Source organism: Engystomops pustulosus, chromosome 9, assembly GCF_040894005.1.
Source record: "Engystomops pustulosus chromosome 9, aEngPut4.maternal, whole genome shotgun sequence".
Lineage (NCBI taxonomy): Eukaryota > Metazoa > Chordata > Amphibia > Anura > Leptodactylidae > Engystomops > Engystomops pustulosus.
The window spans coordinates 27,795,733-27,810,039 of record NC_092419.1 but is presented as its reverse complement, the minus strand read 5'-3'; the positions used below and the strand labels follow the sequence as shown (position 1 = coordinate 27,810,039).

The 14,307-nt window shown below is 41.2% G+C and overlaps 1 long non-coding RNA gene across 1 annotated transcript in view; it reads left to right on the top strand.

The window, feature by feature from the left end:
- Positions 1-5,431, top strand: part of LOC140076545 (uncharacterized) — a 41,042-nt gene extending 35,611 nt beyond the window's left edge. Inside the window, exon 3 of the long non-coding RNA XR_011849616.1 lies at positions 5,189-5,431. This is a non-coding gene — a long non-coding RNA (uncharacterized lncRNA). The remainder of the gene's footprint in view (positions 1-5,188) is intronic.
- Positions 5,432-14,307: the final 8,876 nt, after the last annotated feature.

Genomic DNA, 14,307 nt, shown 5'->3' with positions numbered 1-14,307 from the left:
ATTGGGTGGCCACACATGGACACATGGGTGGTTATCAGGTTTTTGGCATAAAAGCCATGAAATAGTCACAATTACTGGTGCAGTCCCAGGTATTGCAACTATTTTACCCCTCTACTCCTCCTCTGTAAAGTGATATGGTACATTCCTGCCCCGCACCCGGACACTAACTATTACCAGTTACTGGCTATAGCAAAATTCTATGCTGGAATCGCCCATCAGTGCAGCCGCACCACCAGATGTATCAGAACTCCGGCTTTTGCTGGGGGTGGGGGGTTCCCATCATATATCCCTCAAGGGATTTTTCATACACTGGCACGTTGTGTGCCATCACTTGATGTTTCCCCCTCCCCCCTTTTGCTTGCAGCCAGAGCCTCTTAATATATCAGTCTTACAGCCAAACCTGTGCCAGGAACTGGCAGCACGGTCCGCTACATGCCCCTTCACACCCACTTGCCACGAAGGTGGTATAAGGAGAGAAAGAGTTGCAGTTTCGGGCATGTATGCCAAATAGGCTTTCATAAATCCCCTCCCGTATAGCATATTGCTTTGTGCTAAAATATTACAAAATTATATTGATGACTAAAAATTCCATAAAAATTATATACATTTTATTATATTGATGTCTTACTGTTGATGACACTTATCTACTTGTCCAGCCAGGAGTAAAGGCAACAATATTGTGTTATACCAAATATTGTAATATTTGGTTCAAAGTCACCTGATTCTTAATGGAAACCTACCACCAGGAATCTACCTATTATGGTAGATCTGATGGTAGATCACAATAATATCCTAAACCCTAAACCCCCCTTCCCTAACACTATAACAATTTCTAACCTACATTTATCTAATATGCTCATTTTCCGGAGAGGCTACTGAGGCATGGAGTAGCCTCTCCAGGGAGTGGGAGCAAAGGCTACTGCACGCCCCGGTAGTTCCTGCGATCTCTCCCTACCTGGGTACGGTCAAGTTGAGTCGGGCGCGCTGCTGGCTGCTGGGACTCTGCACATGCACAGTAGCTTTGTCTTCAGCTCTAGGTCCGAGCGACGACGTGCAGACGATAAATGACCCCCAGGGTATTTTAGGTGTACACTAGATACATGCTATATTTCCTCTTTACTTCTTATTTTTTCCCCGATCCCAGTATTCCTTCGTACCATTATTTGGCTCCACTCCAGCCATACAAACCAATCACTCCACATTAAACCAAACCCTTGTATCTCTCGCTTTCCATATTGTCCCTGATGCTCAAATAAAGGAAATTGACAGAGAAATGTCTCCCTTCAGTCTCCCGTTCAGTGAAATATTTAAAATCAGGACGAGAGCAGCCAAATCCTGTCTATTAACTTGCTTCGATGTATTTAGAAATTGCAGTTGCAACTATTAAATTCTTTTCAGGAGACACTTTTCCGGCTGTTTGAGATGATAACGTGTTTTGAGACAATAAAGGCAGTTTTATAATGTGATGCTAATGTACAGCTCACCACTTAAACGTGAGATTTATCTTATTTATTAAGAGGCACTAACTAAAGATGTGCGTTTACTGCGGCGGTGGAAGCATTTGCCTAACGACCAGCGAGGGAGGGAGTATTAACAACTCTTAACTGGAGTCATTTTTTCATTGTGAGCCGGTAGAAAGTCATTTAATTCAATTGCTTTTTCGGGGATGGATATGGGTGGGTAGCCTCGACCTTATCATTGGCTGACGTGTAGTAATTACAAAGATGGACCATGAAAATTATCTGGGGTATGGGGGATCTCAGACATGATTAAAAGAATTAGATTTATTTAGCCCGTAGAAGAGAACGCTGAGATGGGGCATTAAATTACATAAATGTGTAAATGTCCTGCACAAAACATTTAGTTAGTTGTTCCCTGTTAAAAGATTTTTAAGAAATCTGGAAAACTTTTTGCGGGCTGGGAAACTGCAAAGTGTGCTTATCCTGCTCCAGTTCCCTGTGTCCATGATGACCAAGCTTCGACACCCATGCCCAACCATAAGTGCCACGGGGCCAACCAGTGGTCTCCTAGGAACACATGACAATACCTACTCTGATGCCAGAAGTGGAGTCCCATGTTTCAAGAAGGCCACAGCGGGTACATGACTCCCCGGTATTATGCAGGTGTGAAAGACTAGATGTATTGTCACAAGAAGGAAACCAGGAGCAAAAGTTGATCGCAGGGCTCAGTTCGCAGGCACACCACTGCTGATTGGCGCTGGTAACTTCTGGGTTTTCTATTTTAGCTGGCTGATCCCATCAACCCCTGCTAGATCTTTGTGCTTCATACCATTGAGAAAGCTGTTTCCCTGCGTTCCTAGTGATCCCGCACTGACCTCCGGTTGTGAACCCGGACCTAACCCTGACGCTGCACCTCTACCGCCTGCCTTGAACATCTGCCTGCTTCTGACCACAAGATTGCCTAATATTCCTATACCTCGACCTTGGCTGCCACAGTGGGCTAGTCGCACTGTGGAACGACCTGGTGGCACAACGCCGCAGCAAGACCATCCTGCTTTGCGGTGGGCTCTGGTGAAGACCGGGCAGCACTTAGATTCCGGTCCTAGGTGTCGGCTTGTCTCATCATCCGTGGTGGTCCAGGGGGTTCACTGACCCCGAGCCCTGACACATTTTCCTGAATTCCTGTTAAAACTCTTAAAGTAAACTCAAAAGCTAAGGGGCCATACTTTCTATCTGGAGAAGATTAGCTTTGATCTGTGGAATAGCTAAGCTCAGGAGCTGGTCACAGCAGGAACAGCAGAAAACTACAAAAAGGGCCTTCTTCTAGATAACATTGGTGATCATATATTAGTATATAGTTCTGTTTCTCCGCATCTCTCAACCTTGCCCCTTGCCTTCATTGCCTTTTATTTCATTTCCACCTTACTAACTATGGAACTACTTAACCACAGTTTTAGGTTTGATACAAGAAATCTGTTATAAAATCAATTTCTAGAGAAATAAAGACTATATTGTAACATGACATACACATACACATACCCCATGGCCCGCTTATAAATGTGGACCATATCTGTCAACAAATCTGGGAAATAAGTTCTCTTGGTTGGGTAAACAAGTTGTCCATATGCAGATGGCAGTTTCAAGGTTTATGAGCAGTTTTCCCTTTATTTTTATATTCTTTCCCAGAATTCCCAGTTGGTATAAAAGGCAGACATTCCTATTTCTGACCCAGGCCAATTGTTCTAAAATTACACTCACAGGATTGTTTGTCATTACGGGAGACATCCAACTCTCAGCCAAAAAAAGTTGAAGAAGTTGAATGTTTTCGGGTGCTGTCAATTGAAACTAGACATGTTTGGCATGATTGGCCAATTATGGCTGACATTCACAACTTTGCGCAGACATGCTCTGCTACTTTTCACTCTTTTTTTAAACCATGTCCCTGATCCGTCAGTTTCGTCTAGCATGTTGATGTTTGAGTCATACGGGTGAGTGATTTGATGTATGATGTAAGGGGTACTCAAGCCGATATTCTTTTCTGACTGGTCATCTGTCCTTAGTATAAGTGAGCAACTTTGTAGTTTATATATGTTATCACTGACTGGCTTTTACATCCTCTCTCGTTCCTAATCTGCAATCTATGTTGAATTCCATCTTGCCAACAAGACAGATGGAAATTCATTGAGGTGTCAGATTACATAGAAGCTGGGGAGGGGGAGCAGTGAGCTACAGCAGCTAGGTCTCCACCCAAGAGCACTGAGAGGAAAGAAAGTTTCTTGACAATTTAGATACACTTCACCCAAAGTTCTCTTTACTCATCAGAAATACATTCAACCTTCCAACACTCAGTCTTTGTCAAGCATAAAGCATAGAATATAAACCCGTTTTTGACTCAAAGTCAGATTGTTTTTGCACCAAAACTTTTCAGCTAGTTATCAGATAAGGGTAAAGCTCAGGTTTGAGCTAAGAGAAAGTTCTGTTTACTAGATGTTAAAGGGAACCTGTCAGCATAAATTAACCTAATAAAGCACTACCAGTATGTTGTCACACCTTCCAAATCATATTTCTTTCATTAATTGGCTTAATCCAGTAAATCTACTTTAAAGTGAGCTGTGAATTGGCTATACAAAGTCACGGGGGCGGAGAGTTTAACACTGAGGTCAAGCTCTCTCTTCCTCAAAAGAAGAGTGATTGATGGTCCTGCATCCAGAGACATCACCAACAAGATCTTTTGAAGTCTGATGTATGATTTCAATCACAGAGGAGAAGGCATTCAGAGCTCCCCACCTTGACTTCAGTTTTAAACTCTCCTCCTCCTTGACTTTATGCAACCAATTTACAGCTCACTTCAAAGTCGATTTTCTGGATGATTCCACCACACTGGATGATAAAAGAAACAAAAACTAGACAGTGTTATGCTGCTTGGCAATATTCTGGTAGTGGTTTATTTGGCCAATTGCCGATGACAGGTTCCCTTTAAAATTTCCCACTATGTCTATACAGAGGATTATAGTAACTTGAGTCCCCTTCCTCTGTTGTCTTACCTCTCAAAGATCTCTCACGTCTTTATAGCATCAAATATCCCCTTTAAATAAAGTAGAATTTTCGTTCCTTTAAGTAAACGACCTTCACGCCCTCCATTATCCTCCAAGATATTACGACTTCTGCAATGGTAGAGGATGATGGTAATGCACTCTTTTATTCTAACCAGATCACTTCTTCTTAGATGTTACAAAATGATTTTTATTGAGAAATATCAACCCGGTCCTTATTACAATAATTATTTTATCCTCATCTCCGACATCAAAGGAGGGGACTGCGATTACATTTCCGTGGGATCGAGCATCTGTAGCCGGTGCAATGTGGATCAGATGGAGGGTGTCAATAATTAGACTCGAAAGCCTCTTTGATTGCCGGATGGAGCTGGTATATAATTCAGCTTTGGAGACACAGGCATATCGGGGCTTGTGTAATTAGAGCGCAAGGAAGATATGTTCTCAAAATACGTAGAGTCTCATTACGTGGAGAGGAAATTTCCATGAACCTGCTGAATTTCCCATTTTATCGCCTCTCACTCCGCCTGCTAAATTGCTTCTATTAAACATATATAAACTCTCAAGTTAAGTTAGATGCCCCGTCAGCAATTTTCACCTGCATCTCCGTCTAATGTGAGAAGCGCTCTCTGCCGAAACCCCCCTCCTAACTTTTCTTTGACCTTTTCTATGCAGGGGAAAAAGTATTTGCCAAAGGCAACATGGCCGGCAGCGGAATATGAAGAAGTTTCACTTGCCCTTTCACATACGCCAAGATGAAAGGGACTTTGGGAATCTGAAGTCAATGCACTCAAAATAGCACAGGCAACCTGTGTAACCTGGCATCCTGAGCAGAGCTTTATGGAGATGACAGGAGCCGGGAAGATGACTCGTAAGATGGAATTTAGTTGGGCAAAATTTTTAAATGTTTTTATGTCTCAAAGGTCAATGTTTTTAGATTTGCATCGTAATAAAAAAAAACTCTGTTAGGTTGAAAAATAATAGCTCAGTGGTTAGAAATGATTCATAGATTTGGTACGACACCACATCGAATCTCAATATATTCTGAATGGCTTTGATCAAAACTTGTATATACAATAATAATGGAAGTGTAACTGATCCGTTAAAATATCTATTGATTTAAATGGACTTTTGATGGTTTACGTTTTGGTCCATTTTTACTAAGTTCATTAGGCTTCCATTATTATTGACGAAGTAAAAATCCACATTTAAAATAATTTAAATATTAGTCAAATAACAAAGCAGAGGCGGGATACACAGTATAGAAAAGCAATAGCAAGCAAAAAGAGGGAATGGTATCAGGAGACTAGTAAAAGCAGGAAAGCCTAATGGAACTGGACAGATATATAAAGGAGTTCCTGGACGCCACCTCCGGCAGCTGACTGAACTGACCAACCATCACTCAAGTTAACAGTCGCTGGACAGAGCTGAGCTGTAGAGGAACTGGTTGTGGTATAATCAGTCCCAAAACAACAGAAACCTTAGTCACAATTAAGACACACAAAACATAGGAGGAAAACCAATGCCTTCTAAGCCATATTCTACTCACAGAAGACAATGCTGGCACAGATGCTACAGCGATAGGGCCACAATACACAAGGGATTCTATTCCACCATAAGTGGCCTGATTTTACTGGGGTCAGGCTGTGTAAATTTAACCAAGTGACTCTCTGGATAAATAATGTTTCATGTTTGAAGTTAGATGGATCTCAGAAGTAGACACTCTCCTTGACAGTAAGCCTTGATGCATCCACGCATTCCCTTGACATCAGCTTTGTCTGATCTGTGTATTCTCTCCCGTCATTGTGACTGTGTATACTTGAAAAATGTGTGCCCCTCGAGAGTTTCTTTTGACAGCCTATTGCATGAGACAGCGGAAGAGGGTGGAGACCGTCCTCTGGCTCCCATCTCAATTAATTCTAAATCTGGTATTAGCACATGTTTTGCTAAGAGTTACATTGGTGTCTTGACATTCGCCGGTTGACGTACGCTCACCCAGAGACTTTGTCAGAATTGCGTTCTACTTTGTATAGCATTAATTGCACTGATCTAAATGTCACTGTTCCCGTGGGGGACAGACGTAGAGTAAGTGGCTATACAGGGTGTTGATTAAGAGGGTCTCTTTGCTGCTGGCATTCACGCCTGCTCGAGACAAAGGTGATGATGATCACCTATATTGCGCGGTGTCACTATGGTTTCTTCTAATGTCATAAATGCAAATAATTGCTTTTTGTTCTATGTACCAGAATCTCAAAGTCATTTAGATGTCACATTGTTTCAGTGACTATAGAATATAATGGAGTCTTCAGACGTCCTTCTATAATAATGAACAATATGTGTCGGCATTTAAGGTGAACCAGTCGTCTTCCAGTTTTTCTTTGAAACTTAGTAACTTCAAGTCAATTATATTGTCATGTGGAAGCAGTAAGATACAGGGAACGGACAATTTTGCACACTTCAGTGGCGTCGGAGAAGGTAAAGATGGGTGGCATTTGAGAAATTGAAGCTACTGAATTGTGTGGTGGAAATGTAGTAGTTCCTGGCTGACTAAGAATAAACTATGGGCCAAGTCATAGAAAATATGAGAGATCGCTTCGGCTGAGCTGTTTTTGGATTAGTAAAAGTTAGTAGTTGTGTCTAGTGAAACAAATGTTCAATATCCATGGAAAGACCACCTAAAAAGTCTGCACAGTGGTTCTGATCAAGGACTCTTCTGATTTTTTGAAGCAGAATAAATCGTGGGACTGTTTTAAAACCACCAAGTCTAATGACTCTTGTTGACCTCAGTAACAATTCGGCAAGTTGTTACTTGCTACATCTGTAACCACAAAAATCAGTTGCCTCTTCTTAGTCTTGTTAACCACGAGGGATGAGCTGACCCAAACTGCAATGTCCATGCTGTACATTGTGGGTTTGGGTCTCCAAGACCGACCCCAAATTTCAGACAGAAGTTTAGGTTTGGTGCTTAGGCTCGACCCCACCAGTAACCAATCACTGTCATTGATGCGGGTGTTAAACATCACAGGGAGTGACGATCCTAAGATGTTGCCGGCAGTATTTAAAGGGTCAACACCTGCAATCAGTGTCAGCACTGTTCACGAGTGTTACCAGAGGGTATTCGGGTTCAAGTACCCAAACTCAACTTTAGCTTGTGGTGTGGCGGAGCTCTGCGAACCCAAGCTTTATTGGGTCCACTGGTCTCTATTCCAAATCACCACCAAAACGGTTCTTAGCTTTTGTCTTTTGTCAACTGTCTCTTGTTGGTCTCAATATTCACAAAGTTTGTTTGTTTTTCTCGCAAATCTCTTCTCTTGTTGGTCTGTAATTGTCAAGTGAGTTGTCAAGTTAGGTATTTAAGAAGGGATTGTGTCACACGCGATCGTATTTTGGCGCAGCTGTGCCGTCTTTCATGTGACAGAAATCGGGGGGAGTGCTGTCTGACAATCCAACTGATTCGGGCTGAGCGCGGTATTTAACTTTCAAATTGTGTCGCAAGACAATGCACTCACATGCACCAGGAAGAAGAGGGTGAATTCCGGTGGACCTGAGTGACACATGCAGGCTATCGGGCGCATGATCTCAGTAATCTTCACGCCAATAATATTGTGTTGGCCTTTATAACATGCAAATCCTTAGGTCTCCTTTTGGCATCTGCAACCAACAAGTCAGTTGCTGCTTTTTAATTTCCATAACCAATAAGCCTATAACCTATAAAACCTGTTTCTGGTCCATCTGCTACATCTACCTGTGTGGTTCTCTCACCCAAATCTGGGGTCCCAGATATATCACTCATTTGGCCAAGGAAACCTATAAGATCTGACCTCTATACAAGTACAGATTTAGGCTACATTCACACGGACGTATGAAAACGGCCGTATCCTTAGCGTACCGTAGCGTTTTTTTTACGGATTACATACGGCCGCATTCATTTCAATGGACAATACGTCTGACCATTTATATTGCCGTTGTTAACTCCGTTCCGTACCGTACCGTATACTAGCCGTATAAAAATATAGAGCATGTCCTATTTTCTCCCGTATTTCAGTTCCGTATGCCCTAGAAGTCTATGGGCATGTATAAAATACGGGTTACATACGTGCTGCATACGGATGAAAAACGTCACGTATATACGGCCCGCAAATACGGGACTGGAGAAATCATACGTCCGTGTGAATGTTGCCTTATGAAACAGAATATAAACAAGTGGAATATCCAAAAGTATTAAAAATCAAAAACCATAAACTGGTATGTACTTTATGTAAGAAGGGTTAGGATTACATTATCTTATTCTTACATCCTGCTCCCTCCAGTGGAGTGCTGTTCGCTTTTTTGTTTTTCTAGATGTGAGATAGATAGATAGGAGATAGATAGATAGGAGATAGATAGATAGGAGATAGATAGATAGGAGATAGATAGATAGATATGAGATAAGAGATAGATAGATAGATAGATATGAGATAAGAGATAGATAGGAGATAGATAGATAGATAGATAGATAGATAGATAGATAGATAGATAGATAGATAGATATGAGATAAGAGATAGATAGGAGATAGATAGATAGATAGATAGATAGTTAGGTAAACAGGAATTAAATTTAACTTACGGTAGGTTGGGTCTACATGGTCATGTATCACCCACATTTACCAGATTGACCATAGCGGAGCTGTGCTGTAATGTAGTTTTAACAAAAAGAAAACTGCTGTCTGCATTGTTATTCTTCTCATCCAAAATAATGAAACCCAGACAGATCCCATCAAAATCAGCGAGGCCAGACGGGACAATCTCTCTTTGTATTTTGCAAAAAGTATCCAAATTAACTCATGATTGGCCCACCAGACACACACTTGTAGACCTCTGTATCAGGTTTATTGCTCCATATTAGTACAAAGAATGGATTCTGGAGGGAGTGAGACTTAGATAGATGTTGAGGGTCTTTGATGAGACAAAGGGGGGGGGGGGTTATTAGGGCTTGTACATCAGTTTTTTTGAGTAAAAGCTCTTAAATAGGCACAGTTATTGGTTCATTGCCAGGAATTGCACCTTTATCCCCTTTATGCCATCTCCACACCAAGGGGGAAGGGTGGAGGAGTGGGCCGCTATGGGGCGTTCCTTCCCCGTGCCTGTGCTGCACTAGGAACCACACACCAGCCACCAGATACATCAGGATACTGGAAGAAAACCTAGAAGATCTGACCTCTATACAAGTACAGATTTAGGCTACATTCACACGGACGTATGAAAACGGCCGTATCCTTAGCGTACCGTAGCGTTTTTTTACGGATTACATACGGCCGCATTCATTTCAATGGACAATACGTCTGACCATTTATATTGCCGTTGTTAACTCCGTTCCGTACCGTACCGTATACTAGCCGTATAAAAATATAGAGCATGTCCTATTTTCTCCCATATTTCAGTACCGTATGCCCTAGAAGTCTATGGGCATGTATAAAATACGGGTTACATACGTGCTGCATACGGATGAAAAACGTCACGTATATACGGCCCGCAAATACGGGACTGGAGAAATCATACGTCCGTGTGAATGTTGCCTTATGAAACAGAATATAAACAAGTGGAATATCCAAAAGTATTAAAAATCAAAAACCATAAACTGGTATGTACTTTATGTAAGAAGGGTTAGGATTACATTATCTTATTCTTACATCCTGCTCCCTCCAGTGGAGTGCTGTTCGCTTTTTTGTTTTTCTAGATGTGAGATAGATAGATATGAGATAGGAGATAGATAGATAAATAGATAGATAGATATGAGATAGATAGATATGAGATAGATAGATATGAGATAGATAGATATGAGATAGATAGATAGATAGATATGAGATAGATAGATATGAGACAGATAGATAGGAGATAGATAGATATGAGATAAGAGATAGATAGATAGATAGATAGGAGATAGATAGATAGATAGATAGATAGATAGATAGATAGATAGATAGATAGATAGGAGATAGATAGATAGATTGATAGGAGATAGATAGAGTTAGGTAAACAGGAATTAAATTTAACTTACGGTAGGTTGGGTCTACATGGTCATGTATCACCCACATTTACCAGATTGACCATAGCGGAGCTGTGCTGTAATGTAGTTTTAACAAAAAGAAAACTGCTGTCTGCATTGTTATTCTTCTCATCCAAAATAATGAAACCCAGACAGATCCCATCAAAATCAGTGAGGCCAGACGGGACAATCTCTCTTTGTATTTTGCAAAAAGTATCCAAATTAACTCATGATTGGCCAACCAGACACACACTTGTAGACCTCTGTATCAGGTTTATTCCTCCATATTAGTACAAAGAATGGATTCTGGAGGGAGTGAGACTTAGATAGATGTTGAGGGTACAGTTGTTCATTGATGAGACAAAGGGGGGGGGGTTATTAGGGCTTGTACACCAGTTTTTTTGAGTAAAAGCTCTTAAATAGGCACAATTATTGGTTCATTGCCAGGAATTGCACCTTTATCCCCTTTATGCCATCTCCATACCAAGGGGGAAGGGTGGAGGAGTGGGCCGCTATGGGGCGTTCCTTCCCCGTGCCTGTGCTGCACTAGGAACCACACACCAGCCACCAGATACATCAGGATACTGGAGCCACCAAGTGCCAGTGTATGATACATCGCCCCCATCGTCTTCAATAGAAACCAATTTTTCTGCCACTGCCACGGGAAAGACAAAATATGTAAATGAACTTGTAACAAAATATAGACATGTATCATAAAGCACAGCGTAAAGGGAACCCTTCCACACAGTTCTTGCAGGAGCTCAACAGGGAGGTTGTTCCAAACATCTCTCACCACAGATGTGGGTTCTTTGAATCCCTCTGTCTCCTTATAAAAACCCAGACAGATTAAAACTTTCTAGAACCTTTATTCTGTTGTCCTGCTGCAAAATTAGAGTAGACCCTGGCAAGACATAATACAGCCAAATTAATCCATAAGAATAAGCAGGAAAAAAAATTTCTATATATTATAATTGATAAAAATTGTGCAAAATACGTACAATTTGGTATGAAAGTATAATGTGCAATGCTCTGTGATGTTCTCTCATGCTGAAATGTACCGCCATCAGCAAAAACCAAAGCCGCCTCCATCCATACATAAATACATACATGCATCATGTAATGTAGACGTCAATTAATCAATACATGAACGTGGACTTCATTATATATGGCTGTAATGCATAAATAATAAAAAGCAAAATAAAACCAAATTCTACACGATCATGACAAGGAACATAATTAAGTATATATTATTTATGGAAATAATCCGATATCAGCGAAAACTTCATCACATGCAGTCATGAAAAATTCAGTTGTCATCTATTGTAGATGTTTATTAAAGTTTATTGACAAAAGTGAATTAAGGAATGAATAAATTAATAATTTGCATATGATATAATAATGTAAACCATTACATATGTGATAAACTAGGAAAATGTATGTGACGGCCAGTGAAGAAATCCAATTCATCATGATAAACCAGCGACACTTACTCATAGATCCAGGCACCGGGACTGTGGTCATCTTCTTCTATTTGCTATCTATGGCCTCCTTATTTCTAAAATCAACTTTTAAAAGTATTCTAACAAGCCTGAAGGGCTGCTAAAGCAATTCTAAGAGCCCCTCCACTCTTCAGATTCACAGGCTTTTACACTGGACAGGAGCACTTCTGCCCTTCCATTGTGTGATGAAATTCCATACTGTAGGGGAAGGGAGGAGAAAGTGCTGAGGGAACAGGGGCACAGGGGGAGATGGTGTGACAACCTATGAAATTCCACCCAGAGCGGGTCTGGAAAATTCCCAGTAGCCCATTAGGGCTCAGTAGCATAATTTTAAGAGTTGATTTTAGAAAGACGGATGCCATGGGAGGAGGAAGTGCTGAGGGAACAGGAGCAGAGGGGCAGATAGTGTAACAACCTGTGAATTGCCACCCAGAAGGGGGTCTGGGAAATTCCCAGTAGTGCGTTAGGGCTCAATAGCATAATTTTAAGAGTTGATTTTTATAAAGACAGATACCATGGATTACAAATAATAGATAAAAGGATTACCACAGTCATAGTGCCTGGATCAATGAGTCGAATTTTTACTCTTTTCCCATTTAAATCCGGGGTCCAGGGGGGATCCAGACCAATTGTTGAAGTAACAGATGTTTTGTAGAACCAATGAGGATCAGCATATTTCCTACCAACCCCTTAGTGTTAGGAGGCTCAGCCCAAATGTAATCTCTTCCTCTGACTCCCATTCCCAAGGAAACTCCCACCCACTTTTATCCCTTTATACTAGTTGCCCCCCACAGGTAGTGTATGAAATATCCTTTCTAGACTTCCCTCTTTTATGTGAAATTTCACATCTATAGCAGTTAAAACCATGTTTCTGGTATCAGCTTAAAGAAGACATTTTCATCTTTCAAACCAAATGAGGCTTGTGGTTTTGTGAGCTACATTACCAGACATGTGGGCAGGTGAATTCATAGTTGGTAAATGTGAACTGCTGAAAAACATCCAATTCCCTCCTTTTTCTTTAACTGCCCATATGTCTGGTTCTGTAGCGTACAGAACCTTAAAGAGAACCCGTCATGCAAAATAACCCCCCTAAACTAAATATATTTTCATAAACTGCCATTAGAGAGCATTGCCTCTGTCCCTTCATTGTCCCTCTACATGCCTGTAAACCTAAGCAATGAGGTCCTAAAGCTGTATGCAAATGACCTGTGAAATGTCCAATGAAGCATTAGCATATTCAAGCTGTCCACTCTATTCATGAGTGGGAGGCACAGCCACACCCCCAGTGTATGACTGACAGCCTGTATAATGATGTGAGGCTGTATAATGATGAGCTTCCTGGTGCTGGTGGCCACGCCCCCTGCAGCCTGTGTGTGCATGTGTGTGTGTGTATAGGAGAGATACAGCAGCTCCAGGCAGCCATGTTACAGCAGAACATGTCAGATTCATGTGTAGCTGATGTCACATGTGTATTAGGTTGTGTATTAGGGATGCAGCATGTCAGCAGATGCAGCACACACACTAGCCAAGCTTTACTATACATTACACACAGACATGAGCAGGGGGAGGAGAGGGGAGGGGGAACAGGAGTGACATCACTGCCCCTGATCATGTGACCAGCCTCATTTACATGATAAAAAATAGATGATTTTACAATGAATAATGTATGAAATAACTAGATAAAGGCTGGGATGGGATCCTTGTGTGCTGCTCCAACAGGTAGTAGTGACAGGACTAGTGGCAGAGACCTGATGACAGGTGTCCTTTAAGTTTGATTCAGTAATTGCACATTTTGTACTTTAATTTGAAAAATGAGACTCTTTTAAATCATGTTTCTAGACGTCAAAGTACCTAAGATACAGGTGTCTAAAGTGACACTCCCCCTCCAGCCTCTAAGCCTGACTCATCTCATGTAAAATATGACTCAACTAATTTTCACATGAGATTTTTTATTGATAAAAGGGTGAGACTTCACATAAAAGAGGACATTCTAGACATGACATTTCATCCGCTACCTGAGGGGACTAATAGTTTAATTAGGTAAAATTTGCTGACAGGTCCCCTTCAAGGTGAACTCTGCCAAGCAAACTCTACAAAGACACCATCAAAACGGATTTGTGTGTGTGACTGTATGATGTCCAAATAAACCAAATCTATCAAAATATAAAATCTATTATTACAGGAGGTGAACCCATAACCCGAAAAATATGTCCAAATGTTTGAATCACCACTTTTTAAATAAAAATGGGTCAATAGGTTGTACAGTTCCT